The following is a 15,142-nucleotide window of genomic DNA, read 5'->3' as shown; positions in this document are numbered from 1 at the left end:
CATTCTGCTGTTTTAAGCCAGTCTGTGGCACCTTGTTGTGGCAGCCCAGGACACACACTGATGCCAAGGGTGTCTCTCTCCTCCAGTCCTCTAGCAGGGGCTCACAAAGACTCAGGCCAGGACTGGGCCATTTCTGAGGTCACTGGCTGCTGTAGAAGGTGGGGGCTGCATCGGAGCCTCTGCCAAGGTGGAGTCAGGAAGAGGCAGCCTGGGTAGGAACTGACTGAGTAACTCTGGGTACGTCATTCGGCTCGCCCGCGTTGTCCTCGATGCTCTGGGAGGTAGTCTGTTCTGTGTCCACTTTACAGATGGGGCACCAAGGCCAGGCAGCAGTGGGACTGGGGCTGCCCAACTCCAGAGCCCGATGTGATGTGCCGGGGCCCTCCATCCTGGGTCAGCGACAGCAGGGGACAGTGCCGGGCTCCTGGAGGAGAGGACCGTTCCCCTTCCACACCTTCCCAGCTGCCATTCCACCACGCTCTTCTCTGCCACCTGTGTCCCTCCGAGCCAGCCTACCCTGACCAAGTGCAAATGGCCTGGGGGGCAGGGTGGGGGGTCCCAGGCTGGTGCAGAGACAGAAATGGACTGTCAACTGCTGGTGGCCTGTCCCACCCTGCCCATCACCCATCGTTGTGCTGGGACCTGGGTCCTGTGGCCATCCCGCCTCCCCGGGGGTCTGTCTGTGTACCAGCCAGACCCCCCTGCTCACTCAGGCCGGCCAAGCTGGGGCCAGGCAGGAGGAAGGGAGGGGTCCCGGCAGACGCCAGGCTGCCATTGCCACAGGAAGAGCCAGGAGGAGAGAGCGGACAAATCTGATTAGCTAGTAGACTTCCGAGTACCCATCACTGACCGCTCAGCGACCTTCCTCCACTGCCCAGCTGGGTGGGAGCCAGAGGCCGCACACCCAGAGTGTGCGCTCCGCCCCCGGACCCCGCCTCACTCCCTGGAGCAGGTAGTGCTAGGGCCTTTTGTCCCCATCAGTGCCCTGGGGGCCAGGGTGAGAGCCGCCCTGGTCCTCGCTGGCCCACTGCCTGAGAAGATTCCTGGGCCTCTGGGTACTTTCCTTGCTGGGAGGGGGCCAAAGTAGGATGGGAGAGGCTGGTCCCTGCTCCACAGTCCCATTCAGCAGCCTGAGTGAGACCCCGGGGGCCTGGTTCTGCTCACCTAGAGCCAAGATGGAGTCACTGACCAACAGCCAGTTGCTCTCTGTGGCCGGTTCTGTTTTGGGGCACGGCAGGCTGGCAAACTGGGCCCCTGTTTGTGAACATGCAGTTTCCTGAGCAGTGTGGTCCACGGAAGGAGCTACAGGCACAGGCCCCCTGGACATGGGTCCCTGACCACTGGGCTCCTTCTGGTCCCGGCTCCAGGGTCAAGGCCCAGCCCACCCTGGGGAGCTCCCAACCTGGAAGGGTCAGGGCAGTGCTGTGCATTTTGTGACCAAACCCCTCCGGACAGGGCTTAGCTCTTCCAAGCCTCTCTCTCTGAGCCTCCGTTTCCAAACCAAAAACCAAAACCCACTGCCGTCGAGTCAATTCTGACTCATAGCGACCCCATAGGGCAGAGCAGAACTGCCCTGACCCATAGCGACCCTATAGGGCAGAGCAGAACTGCCCCATAGAGTTTCCAAGGAGCACCTGGTGGATTTGAACTGCTGACCTTTTGTTTGGCAGCCATAGCACTTAACTACTATGTCGCCAGGGTTTCCTCAGTTTACCCGTCTGTAAAATGGGAAGCATGACCTGTAACAGCCTCTCCTGTCCAGCCTGACTCCAAGGTCCCGGGTATCAGCACCAAAGCACGGCCCTGTGCTATGGGGCCTCATCACCCAGAGTGGGCCTGTGGCCACCCTCCCTCCCCCTGCCCAAGCCCAGCGGGCAGAGAGGCCTCAGCGGGTCCCCATCTGGAAACGATTGTGCTCGTGGCCCTCAGAGATATAATTAAAATATATTGGGTTTTTATGCTCCTTCCTCAGCTGGGGTGGAATCCAGGCTGGTTATGAAACCGAATCGCGCTGACGTTGAACACTGGGCGGGGGGGGGGGGGGTGAGGGGGCACGTGGGTACGGGGGGCCACGCATCTGACGCCAGCGCAGACTCTGCCTTCGTGGCCATCATAAAAGCATGCAGTGAGGGAAACCTCTGAGGCTGGCTGGGTGGGAGGGGGCAGGGGGCTAAACGCCCAGGGCTTCACTGTGCCCACTCCCTCCTTGTCCCTGGGCGACGTTGTCATGGCTGGGGTATGGGGAGGAGAGTGGCAACTTCTGGTCCAGCTGCTCCCAGGCCACAGGCAATGATTCCTGCCGATCCTGGACACAGCTCACCTTCCTTCCGACCTAGAGGACCCCTGGGTTGGGTCGCTGGGCTGAGTGGCTGAGCAACCTGCAGGCAGACCACATTCTCCATCCTGCCCCTACCTTTTGCTGGCTTGTTCTCCCTGGAGCGCCCTTCTTCTCCCGGTTCTTGGTGTTGCAGGCCTGCCTCCCCCGGGGAGCCTTCCTGGCTGATGACCCCAGGGCTAGATCAAGGGCCCCTTCTCCTTACTGCCCCGTCTGGGAGATCTGAGGATCCCCCTGACCCCCAAAGTGTGTGCAGGCCCAGGGCTTGTTTGTGGCCAGCCCCTTCCCCCAGCCCAGGTGTCTGCACCAAACCACGGGCTCCAGGGCTGATGGGAATCTCCCTCAGAAGCCTTGAGAACTGGCAAATCTGGACAGGGAGCCCCAGAGGCAGGTATGGGGAGGGAGCAGGAAAGGTGATGGGGGCAGGGAGGGTGAAGAAGGGATGAGGAGGGTGGGGGGGGCAGGGAGGGTGGAGGGGCTCAGTCAGGCTTGGCCCCACAGTTAACACGGGGGCAGGGAATACTCTTCCTCCAGGGAGCCTCCCCCGAAAAGCCGCACCTTGTATCGCCCCGCCCCTCATCCCATCCTAAGTTCTGATTTCACTGAGGGGAGGACCCAGTGGGGGCTCCCTAGTGCCCAAGGTAGCCACAGACCATCACCTTCATTAACCTCAAGGAGCGGTGCCCATCCTGCCACTCCCACCACCCCCCCGCCTCCGCCCCACGTTGTCTGGTGGCCTCTATCTGGCCTAGGGCCGGCATCAGTGGCTCCCAGGTGTGGGTGGCCCTGACCCCTGTGCAAAGCAGCTCACTGTACACTGTCACTGTGCCCAAGGTGTTACCAAACAGCGCCTTCTTCCTCCCTCCCCTCAGGGAGGGCACAATCAGCCACTCCCTGAGGGCTTTGAGCAGCCCCTGCCACTGGCACAGGAGACGCTGCCCAGGTCCCTGAAAGACCCCAAGGAAGCCGCGGGGGCTCCTGCTGAGCGCCTGCTGTGTGCTGAGGTGCCTGCTATGTGCCTAGTTGATTGCCTGCTGTGTGCCAGGTGCCTACTGGGTGTCCAGGTGCCTGCCGTGTGCCCAGGCACCTGCTATGTATCCAGGTGTCTGCTGGGTGCCCAGGTGCCTGCTCTGTAAAGGGCTGGGAAGACCTCCATAGTCATCTGTCATTGCCCTCCTTCCCACACCTAGCGCCCCTCCCCCAGTGACTGACTCCTCAGAGGGGACAGCCAAGCCAAGGTGTCCCCATGGAGCAGGGCTAGTGATTTCTCTGCCCTTGCCTCGTCGCCCCCCAGGGTGCCAAGGACACCTCTGACCCTGCTGGGCCTCATGGGCCCCTTATGACCGTCCCCCTCAGCTGTCTGTTCCTCCCCTAGCCCTCCTCCCCAGCAACCTGGCCTGGAAAGCCCTTAGCACAGGCCCCGGAATGGGCAGCTCACTCCTTCCCAGCCGCACATCCAACCTCAGAATCAGGGACAGACTGTTGCCTGGCCTTGTGCCCCCACAGCAGCAGACCTGAGTTCAGGAGGACTCCTGGTGTCAGGCTCTCCCTGGGCGAGGGGGTGGAGTGTTGGCTGGTTGTCACCCAGGGAGGGGCAAGCTGGATACGGCTGAGACTTGAACAAGCCACCTCCCCGTGGGTGTCAGGCTGGGAGCAGCATGCCCAGCCTCCATGTGGCTCAGGTGCCAGCTCAGTGCAGCCAGGGCTGAGCTCAGCACTCTGGCCACATCACCCTCCCGCACCCCTCTTCCCAGTGCTTGGTGATGGCTCAGGGACAGCTACCGCCACCCCCAGGACCCAAAATGCTACTGCCCCTCAGATCCCCAGCATGTCTCCTCCTATACCTTAGCCTTCCTCCCAGCATCTCCCACAGCCCCGGGGCCCAGAGGTCACTGTTGACAGGCCATCCCCAGAAAGTCCCCAGTCCTCTGCCCTCTGAGGAGCCACGTGGGCCCCAGGCTTATCCTTGCCCCTGGCCCAGGCCCTCCCTGAGAACTGCCCCTTTTCTGGACTTGGCTCCCAGGCCTCAGAGCCGAAGGTCTGAGCTGTAGGGCCGTCTTCAAGCTTCAGTCTCTTGGTCTGTAAAATGGGGCCCCAGGGGCCTGTGAGGTTATGTGAGCTTTCCTGGGGAGGGGGTCCCAACACAGCCACACCAGGTGAAGACCCTGGTCAAGCCACTCCTCACAGGGCTTGACCCTGGCGGGGGTGGGGGGTCCTTTTACCCTTTCTGATCTCCCTGGTCACAGTCACTGTGGAGGTGGTGTGATGGCTATCCTTCCCAGGGGCACCTCCCACCCCGGATTCATGTCTAGAGGGGCTGACTGCCTCCTCCCTGTCCTGGTTTTGGGGTTTGGGGCTTCGTTGGGAAGAGGGGGATGGGTTCCAGAGTCTGGGCCAGTGGGAGGGGACAGCCAGAGAGAGAGAACAAGGGGCTGCCCTGGCCCAGGGCCCCAGAGCCCCCACCTAATCCCTGTCCCCTCTGCCTTCCCACCCTGCCTGAGGTGTGTCCCTGCCCTCCCTGGTTCTGGGGTCCTCCTCCAGGAAGCCCTCCCAAGGTCTGGGTCCCTGTCCCAACTGTCTGAGACAGCTCAGGCCTTATCTAACTGACCCTGGGAAGGGGAAGGGGAGTGCCAGGCTGGGCCCGTGGGGCACCCGGGGCCAGGCAAGCCTGGGCTCGGGGCGAAGGTACATGCCTGCTTCTGGGCGTGTGGGGAGGGGGATTCCCAGAACCGCCGTGGAGACCTGGCTGGCATCCCGCGGGGACAGCCCCCGGCACTTCCTGCTTGGCAAGAAGACGCCAGTAGCCCGCCCAGAGTTCAAGAGAAACATATCAACAACAGTAACTGCCCACCTTCATGAAGCCCTCCTGTTGCCCTGGGCCCATGGTGGCCACGCTAGTAGCCAGGAAAGTTGATTGGGTGAGGTCCCGCCCTTGCTGTGGTCTTCAAGGCCCTCCACCCCCGGCACACCCCTGCCCTGTGTACAGCAGGCATCTGGTCTCTGCGTCCATTCACGCTTCTACAGCTTGTGCCCGCCCCGCCGCCCTGCAGGACCCTGGGGCTGTCCTCCAGCTCGGCTCCCATCACAGCCCGCTCTAGGTTGTCACGTCTCTCTGTGCGGGGGCATGCTGGGGCTCAGAACCGCTGCCGTGCTCCGGGAAGCAGAGGGGTGGCGGATGACCCAGGGCAGGGCAGGGAGCCGCAGAGGGGGGCTGTGTGACCTCAGGGAGTCACGTCGCAGTGGGGTGGGGAGCCGCTATGCCCCGCCCTGCCCGTGGGGCCAGTCAAATGAGCTCATGCTCCTGGCAGGCCAACCGGCACCTGGCAGAGCGGGCTCCTGGGGGAGCAAGCAGCACACGGGCAGGTCGGGGCGCGTGGAGCCGCCTGCACCCGCCCTGGCTGCACAGCTCCACAGGTGTGCCCACCACCCCGTGATGCTGCGGTGTCTCAGCAGCCAGGGGTCCAGCACAAGGGCACCAGCAAGCAGAGGCCCAGGCCTGGCCCCACCCAGCTCGGCACCCCCTCCTTTGGAAGTCCCCCAGGCTGCTGGCTGGCCCAGTCTGGCCCACTAGGTCTGTGCTTCAACTGCAAGGAGAATGGGGGTTGGGAGGTGTGAGGAGAAGCTCCAAGCCCTGGAGTCCTGGCACAAATGGCACAAATGACCCTTCGGAGGTGACTCCTGGATGCTGAGCCCACCCTCCTGGGGGAAGCTGGGGGGCTTGTGCTGTTTGCCACTTGCAGCTGGGTGTCTCTGGGCCCGTCTGCACCCTCCTCGCTGGGTGTCTGTGGGCCAGTCTTCCTCACTCCCCCAAAGAGAAGACAAATCCCAGGGCCTAGCTCCTGGGTGCCCGTGTTGAAGTCAAGGGGCATTGTAGAGCTCCAGGAGGTGCTGGGGCATAGGAGCTGGGGTAGGGGCCTTCCTTGATGCCTCGGAGATGAAGGTTCTTCTTCAGACCCTAGCATTACTACCCTCACAGGGCCCCCAACCTTTCAGCTAGAAGGCAAATGTGTGAGCCTCCAGGCTGTGGGGGCAAGCAAGCTGAGCTGGGGGGTGGAAGGGCTGGGATGGGTTGGCTTGGCCCGGCCTGATCCCCACCATCTGGGCCCGCCCTGGCATGGCTCTGAGGATGAGCCGCCTGGGGGCTGGACGCTGGGCTGGCCTGGCCATGTGTTTCTGATTCCTCGAGGCCTCCGCAGCGTGGAGCTTATGCAAGAGGCGCCCCCCACCTCGGGCCCGCCCAGTGCCCAGCTTCTCAGCTGCCTGGCCTGGTACAGGGCGACCCACCGAGGGGCCCCAGCCTGTGAGGGCCATGGGGGTGGTCCTGGCAGGGAGGCAGCCTTCCAGGCCCAGAGGAGCTCAGGCCCAGGACCTCCGTGCAGAACAGAGAGGCAAGGGATGTGGTGTCCCAGAGCAGGGGGAGAGCAACCCCCCTACCTGGCCACCAGACAGGGCCATCTGGGGATGGGGCTGCCTGTATCCTATGGAAACTGAGGCCATGTCAGGGTACAGGGCTGGCCCCTCCCAAGGCAGGGTAGGGGGTTCTGCTAACATAGGTCCCTCTCCCACGTTGGGTTCCCTGGAGCCTCCCAGGCTGGCATGGTTGTAGGGTGAATGTCCCAGCTGAGGAAGCAGGACAGAGGGGAACGGGGGAGTAGGGGATGTCGTGAAGGAAGCAATGGGACCTTACTGTCCACAGCAGGGGCATCTGGGTCCCACCCAAGATGCACCTACACCCCTTCCTCCCATCGTCTGTCCCCCCTCAAGGCACTGTCACTCCGGATATATTCCACATTTGCTTGTTTATCGGTTCACTCCGTTCTCCCGGCCCCCACCCTCAGCGGGAAGGTTTGCTCCAGCGCCCCCAGTGCCTGGAACAGAGCCTGGAACAGAGAAGGAGCTCAGTACATGTCTGTCACTCAGACGAATGACCAAGTATGCAAAGCCCTTCATTGGCTGATGGGACACTTGGCTGCAAGGCAGGTGGGGGGTTCCTGTGAGGGTCTACCCAGATATGACTTTTCAGCCCCATCCTGCCCTAAGGAGTAGCAAGCACTGCCCCTCCTGGAGCCAGCCTCGTCAGCCTCAGGGAGGCCGACTGTCAGGAGCCCCAGCCCTGGGCCCTGGGAAGGGGGCAGGCATAGCCTGGGCAGCTGGGCATGGGCCAGGGCGTGGGTTGTGGGGGGTGGACAAGAGAGATGCACAGGGTCTGGGCAGGGGCTGGCTCTGTCCAGCTCCCTTGGGCCTCTCTACTAGTGTGTCCCCACAGGCCATGGGGCTCAGGCCTCAACCCTCCGGAGGGACACGGAGGGTTCTACCCGAGGCCCTGTCCAACATCGTCCCCTCCACCCCAGGTACTGCCCCGGAATCATTGGCTAGGTTGAGCACCCCCCTAGAGAGAGGTTCAGGAGACAGTCTCCTCCAACAGGACTCCCTTGGACTCACTGCCGCCTGGCACTCGGCCTGGTGCCTCTGCTGCCCGGAAAGGGCTCTGTAACCCCAGGTGTGGAAGAGGGGTTCTGTTAACATAGGGGCTCCTGCCAGAAAGACCCCCAGGCAGGCCTGGGCCCCCTGCCTCTACTCCCTGAGCCACGGCCTGCTGACTGAGAAACTCCCTGTCCCCAGGCCCCAAAGTACAATTCCCCTGCAGAGAGCAGACAGCAGGTCCAGGGTGGTGTGCGTGCCCCCACTCCATCAGCACACAAAGCGGCCACGCTTCACCCACACAGAAGCCCTTTCTTCCAGGGCCGGAGGCCCTTCAGGGCTGAGTGTCTCCCCACTCGGCAAACACAGCCCTTCTCATTCGATCCTCTATCAAAAACAAACACCCAGTGCCCCTTGGAGCCCCTCCCAGAGCCCCCACACAGACCTCGCCCTCTCCCTCTGTACAATGGGCTCCTGAGGCCCCTCGAAGTTCAGTTGGGCGAGGAGTGGGAGCGGAGGAGGGATGGACGGACAGGCGAGGAGTTGACTGAAGGGGGACAGGACAGAGGGACAGAGGCGCCCCTGGTGGTGTGGGGAGATGGGGAGGACACCAGACCATTGCCACAGCCACACTGCCCACTCATTCATTCACTCTACGTCATTCAATCTATGCCCTGTTATCCCCCCAGCCACTGCCCCTCTCTTATCCCCTGTGACCTCGGGTGGGTGGAAGGATGGCGGCCATGGAGGTGGCTGAGTTGAGGCAGGGGCATGGGATCTCCTGGTGCACAAGCACTCATTCATTCATTCAATGTCCTCTTGTCCCTCCACCCCCTGCCCTTGCCTTACCCCCTGCTCCCGGCAGGCTGGAGGGGGCTGAGTTGAGGCAGGGACGTGGGGGCTCCCACTGCACATTCGTTCATTCATTCATTCATTCCACTAACACTTATGCCCCATCTTGGTGTTGCTGCAGAGGCAAGTTAGGCAGGATGGGGTGGGGGTGGGACCGAGCTTTTTGGAGGAGTCCCGGGAACTCCCGAAGAACTCTAGAGGGGGAAGGGGGACATGAGAACCCAGCACACCAGGCAGGGAGAGGAGCGAGTGCCAGGGGTCTGGCTGGTGGTCCGAGGAGGCGAGGGTCCAGCATCCCCAGCACGGGCTTGTTCCCAGAACATGGGGGGTGGGACAGGATGGGCCAGAGGAGGGAGGGGGCGGGTCCGTCTGGGATTCTCTGCCCCACAGCCTCCACTCCACCAGGCTCCCCCAGCTGTTCATGGCCTTGCGCTGTCCCTGCTGGGCTCCCCCTGCCCCACAGTCCTAGTGTTCCCAGCCTCTACTACTGGGCTCAGCCCTCCACAAGCTCCAGAGGTCCTGGGTGAGTGGCGGAGGGTCCATGGAGAGCCAGGAGGCTGGGAGGCGAGGACGACAGTGACCCAGGACCTGGGTCCCAGCCAGCCCAGCGGGGCAGCACCTGGTGGCGAGCTGGATCCTCTGCCTCAGAGTGAGGGTCCTGCCTGGATGCCCTGAGGCCCGGATGCCAGGGAGGCAGGGGTGCTTGGGTATACCACCAGCCCCAATGAGCTTGGCGCAGAGCGGGCTGCTGGTCCGGCTGCTCAGCCTAGCCCAACAGCGCCCCCTGCAGACTGCACGGCCTAACAGGTCAGGAGCCTGGCTCAAGACCCACGTGCCGGGCCCCACATGTGTGGCCCCCCACGGGCACGGCCGCACACTCACCTCTGCGCCCAAGGATACGCACCTGTGCGCCTCTGCTCCCACATGACCATCCTGACCTGCGGCACCCCCTACCGCATGCCCTCAGCCCACAGGCCCCAGTGAGAGCCAGGCTCAGTCAGGACCCACCTCCTCTGGCTTCAACAGCCCCAGCAGCTGTGGGCTGAGCAGGGGATGGCAGCCCATTCACAACGCGCTCCTACATCCTGGGTGGCTGTGGGCACTGTCCCGCCCCTCCAAGGTCAACACCTCCTGGCGGAGAAAGAGACACAGGCCAGCCCACCCAGGGCAGCCCCCGAGGGAGGGTTCGGGAGCTTGGGGGCGGGACACTCAGAGCTGGGTTTAAGAGGAGTAGAGGGAGGGTCCTGGAAGAGCAGCACAGATGGGCACAAACAGCATGCCCTTCCCAGAGGGTGGGGGTGGCCTGGATGGGGCAGCCAAACCAAGGACGGGCCTTCTGGGCACCCACTGGGTTGCACAGCAACCCTCATGGGCTTGGACTGTGCAGGGGGCCTGGGGAGTTTGGGATTCATCTGGACTGGGGCAGCTGTGGGTGGAGGCAACACCTGACTGGCTAGAAAGAGCTGGGCGGGTGACTGGATCTCCTCCCAGGGCCCTGACGGGGAGGGGTGGGAGGTGGCTGAGCCCCATAGACCTGGGCTTCTAGGTGCAGGAGCTCAGTGCCCTGGGTCACCCTCACAGGACAAGGACGGCAACAGCTGTAGGGAGACGGGGAGTGGGGGAGACAGTGGGGGGAAGTGGGGGTGGGCTTCCGATACAACAGGCAGGAACTCCAGCTTGGTGTCACCACCGAAGGCCCTAGCCTATCACACCATGGGGAGGTTTGGTCACCCTCGCCTGCCATGATGGGAAGGTGGGGGCAGCCCTTCCGGAGCTCTGTCAGCAAGACCTGTGACTTCTGCTGCCTTGGTGATAATTCCCCTCTCCTGCTCAGCAAGGGGCAGCCCCGCCCCCCCTGCATCCCCCATCCTGGCAGGGACTCCATGTGTGCTGACTGCAGAGACCCTCAGGGGTTGCCGGCGTGCGGAACTCCAGTGCCACAGCGTGCCCAGCGTGGGTCATGTTTACTCTCGGAAGACCAGTGCCAGAGCCCCGCCCGGCGCTCGCAGCCCCAAGCTAACTCGGGCTCCAGGATAAACACCCATTCAGCTGCACAAGGCCCCTTTGTCCCGGGAGAGAGGCTCCAGCCCAGGACGCTGCCTGTGTCCTCAGTGTGGCCCCAGGCCAGGCCGGCCGCCCCAACACTTCCAGCTGCCCTGCTGTGGCCTTCTCCCGGCAGACTTGGGCTTGGCTCACGGAGGCCCCGTGGGGGACATGGCCCTGGGAGTGGCCGGGACAGGCAGCAGAGCAGGGTGCAAGGACTCCAGGAGGCCTGCATCCTGCCCTGCAGAGTGGTGACAGCCCTGTGGCCACATGGTCTGCCTGGCTTACCCCGAAGCACCCTTGGCCAGGTGAGGATGCCGAGGACAGCCCTATCCGCCTGCAGCAAGCTGAGCCTGAAGACAGCTGGTGAGCTCTAAAGGCATCTGGCTGAGAACTGTGGACCTGGCCTCTCCTGTACCCACGCCCCCCAGGACCCTGTGCTGACACATCCAGCTGGGACCTCTTTCCAGGTGCTGGCCACTGGTCCCTGTGGGCCTCGGGTCCCTTGTCTGGGTAATGGGCTTTGGCCAGATTCTCAAAAGTCTTTATCTCCAAGCTCCTCCTGGGTGGAGTGTGCCTGTTTCTGTCCCAGGTGGGATGGGTGTTCCTGTCCAGGGGTGGGGGTGGGATGGGGGGGTCCCTGTCCAGGATGGGAGTGGGATGGGGTTCCCTGACTAGGATGGGGGTGGGATGGGGGTTCCTGTCTAGGGTGGGGGTGGAATGGGGGGTCCTTGTCCAGGGGTGGGATTGGGATGGGGGTCCCTGTCCAGGGTGGGGTTGGGGTAGGGGGGCCATTTCAGGGGTGGTAGTGGGATGGGGGTTCCTCTGCAGGGTGGGGGTGGGATGGGGCATCCCTGTCCAGGATGGGGTAAGGTGAGGACTGCTGTCCATGGTGGGGGGTGGGATAGGGGTCCAGCAGATGGCAGCTCTGGCCAGTACATAATAGCTCACTCTCCCCAGTGTGACACCGAGGGCTAGTGAGGACCTCGATGGTTGGGACCTGGCCCTGGGTCCCTCGCGGGTGTGAGGGGCCCCTGGGTTCATGGCTGTTGTCACTCTTGTGCCTGCACTGGGCTGGCCTGAACTCACCCTTAGGGCCCAAACCTTGCTGCTCAGTGGGCATCTGGAGTCCTCAGTGGAGGACCCCCCGTCCCCGCCCTACTTCGCCCGCGCCCTGCACGGCCTGCCCCCGAGGCCAACACAGGTCCGCCCCAGGATGCAGCGCCTAGTGGGTTTTGCAGGTCCAGGCTGGGCCCGCGCAGCTTTCACCTGGAATTGCCCCTCCAGCTGTCTGATTCTGACGCCTGGGACACGTGTGGCAGAAGTGAATCACAGGCAGAAACCATTTCGGGGGAAGCAGGGAGAAGGGTGGGGCGGGATGGGAGGAAGGGGTGCGGGGAAGGGACGAGCCTGAGCCCCTTCCCATGCCCGGAGTCCTCCACCCCACCCCCATCCCTACCCCAGGGCCCCCCTGAAAGTGGGACAGGGACATGCCCACCATTTGCCTTTACAGGCGAGTGGCCTTGTGGGGGAGATGGGTCTGAGGAGGAATCGGGGATACTCATCTCCAGGTTGGTTCTGCAGAGCGCCCCAAGGCTGGACCTGGACCAGGGGGCCGGGAAGCCTTTCATGCCCAGTGTGGCTGCCTGAGGGGGTCAGGGCAAGGGGCTCCCTGGGATCCCATGCCACCTGGTCCCCTGTCACTGGCTGGTTTTTGGCCACACCACATCAGCCATTACCCCTTACAAGGGACAGAGAGGTAGGGGAGGCAGTGTGCCTGGCCGGTCCTTGCACTGCAGCTCACAGGCTACAGCGAACCCTGGTGGCAGCTCGGAGGCACAGCTCCACTGGTCACGTAGGGGCCTGTCCTTGCCAATTCCCCCACCCAGTCAGTGCCCCACCACCCCAGTCCCACAGTGATCAGTCCTTGGTGGGAGGACCTCAGGGCTTGGGGGCTGGGCCATCACCAGCCCTGTGCCACCCATGAGCAAAGAGGCCCACGGGCAGGTCCCGAGATGCTTGGAGGCCCCCAAACCCACCAATGAGTCTACGAGTCGGCTGCTTGCCTGACTGAGCCTTCTGACCTTGGACAGCAGCTCCCCCCCTCCGCCCCCGCCAGCTGATGAGATAAAACACTGTTTGTTGGAGGACCACTCCTTAGGCCTGAAAGGGAATATCTTGTAACTTGGTGGCCAGCTGTGTTTTTAGGTCCTGCGCCCTCTGCCTGCTGCTTGGCTCAGTGGTTCTCATGGTGGCAGCACCTCTTGAGAGTTAGAAATGCAGCTTCTTGGCTCCCCAGGCCTCCTGATGCGGACACTGTGGGGGGGGGGGGTGTCCTATCTGTGCCCTCCAGCAGGTTCAGAGCCCTGAGGGGTGAGAGCCCAGCTTGGGGCCTGGAGCCATGTCTCCAAGCCCAGCGGCCAGTGTCCAGGCCAGCCCTGTGTGCATGACCCGTCTGTGTCCAGGGGGTCCTGGCTGCCCCTACTGGCTGCCCTGCCTCCACTGGGCCTGTCCCAGTGTCCCCCCACTGCCCCCCACATTCCACCTCTTGGCCTCTACCCACTGTACCACGCTGTCAGAACGTACAGAACGCAGGACTGGTGTCAGACGCAAGCACAAGGAGTTCGACAGAGCTCAGTCCAAGTGCTCACTGAGCATGCAATGTGGAACCCTTCTTTGCAGCCAGGCTTGCTGCGTGCCAGGTCCTGGGGTTGGCACTGATGACACAGCCTGAACACCCAGCTGGGACGAGGGAGGTCTGTCAACTCAGAGACCCTCTTGTGACCACTATTTCATACTTATGAAGCTTTGTTTTAGGGACAGAGTTCTGTCATGAGTTACAGATGTCTGTTCTGGTTAGTTGCCTTACGTTATCAGACAGGGTTCTCCAGAGAAACAGAACCAGTTAGCTCGTTGCGTTGGCTTCTGACTCAGGAATTAGGAGTTGGCTTATGTGACTGTGGGGACTGGCAACCCTGCAATCTATAAGGCGGCCTGGCAGGCCCACTCCTCATATCCACTTCAACAAATGTTCCCTGGACTTGTCTGTATAAAGTAGAAAAATCATCCAGTTCTTTTGGACAGTAGCGTACCTCCTCGTGGCTCGATTTCGTACCTCATCTTTTGAGGCCTACTGAAACTTGCGTGTGGTTATAGGTCTAGAAGCCAAGAGGGGCGGTGGAGAATCAGCAGCGGTGTCTTGAAAGGCAACTACCTCTGGGGAGGGAAGCCATTCCAGATTCCTCAGGCGAAGCCAGGTTAATCTCCTCAGCCGGGTGGAGGGGCTGCTGTCACTGGCAAAGAAGATAGAAAAATGGCATAGTGGCCTCAGACCTCGTTGTCTGGCTTCAGGGGAGTGAGACAGGAGAATCCTTGTCAGCACCAGCCCAGAGCAGACGCCCACGAGGTGGAGGTCAGGCTAACTCTTCTCTTCAATCTTTTATGCTGACGCTGACACCAGCCACCCCTCCCATGGTGCTCTCTACTTCTCTGCTGGGTTTGATAAAGCTCTGCGATGGCCACACTGGTCTGTTTGGGAAGTAACAGGTTACAGCTGAGGATCAGGAAGGATTTGGAGTGCAGTTCTTTGGTCAGGACAGCTTCTCAGCCATGCCCTCAGGCAGGCCCTTCTCTCTGCAGTGCATGCCAGTGAGGACAGGCTCCTCTCAGCCCTGGCTTCTGCCCTGCTCAGGCAGGTGTTATCAAACTCTTTAGCTCCGTTGATAAGCGCCTAGAGGCACCCCACTCCACCGGCAAGCCCTCTGCCAGAAGGTACTCAGCTCTCTTGCTGCGTGGGCTGGGAAGCCCACTGTGCCGTCTTGCACCGGTCTCCTGGTTCTGCTGCTGCTGTTTCTCTGACAATAGACTGCTGTGCTTGCCACTCCTCGCCATCTCTGGTGTTACAGATGTCTCCTAGGTCTAAGAGGTTCTCGATGCAGGGACCTTGGGTCCAAAGGATGCACTCCACTCCTGGCTCTCCTTGACAGTAGTGATGTCTCCTTTCCTGTCTCTGGGGTTGGCTTCCTTTAAGCCTAGCAGGATGACAAAACTGACCAATCCCTTCATTAGGGTTCCATCCACCTTATTCGCATAGTCCTACCCCTGCAGGAGTTCAATGGACCTTATTTGTATTATTAGCACGCTGCCCAATCCCCTTGGTGGGCCATAAGCACCTTATGTGCATAGTCCCACCCAGTTCATGGGAATCACAAGACCATGCGTGGCTACAAGGGCCATATGAAGTAATTCACTACACCACAGGAGACTCAGCAGAGCCTAGGTGTTCAATGTCCCCAGCTTCTTCAGGATCTGCTCATATGTCCCCATTCTAATTTTCAGGATTTCATTCCTTCCTAATCAGTGCCCTCACTTTAATAACAGACACTGTGAGGTTAGGAATTCAACTTTCACTGCAATTCAGCCACTTACAGATGAGACTCTGGTTTTGGTTTCCAGCGATCTCAGCTCTGAGGCTACAGGATATAACGGTTT

The sequence above is a fragment of the Elephas maximus genome, chromosome 5 (genome assembly GCF_024166365.1).
Source record: "Elephas maximus indicus isolate mEleMax1 chromosome 5, mEleMax1 primary haplotype, whole genome shotgun sequence".
NCBI classification, from domain to species: Eukaryota; Metazoa; Chordata; class Mammalia; order Proboscidea; family Elephantidae; genus Elephas; species Elephas maximus.
Note: the sequence above shows the minus strand (reverse complement) of the source record.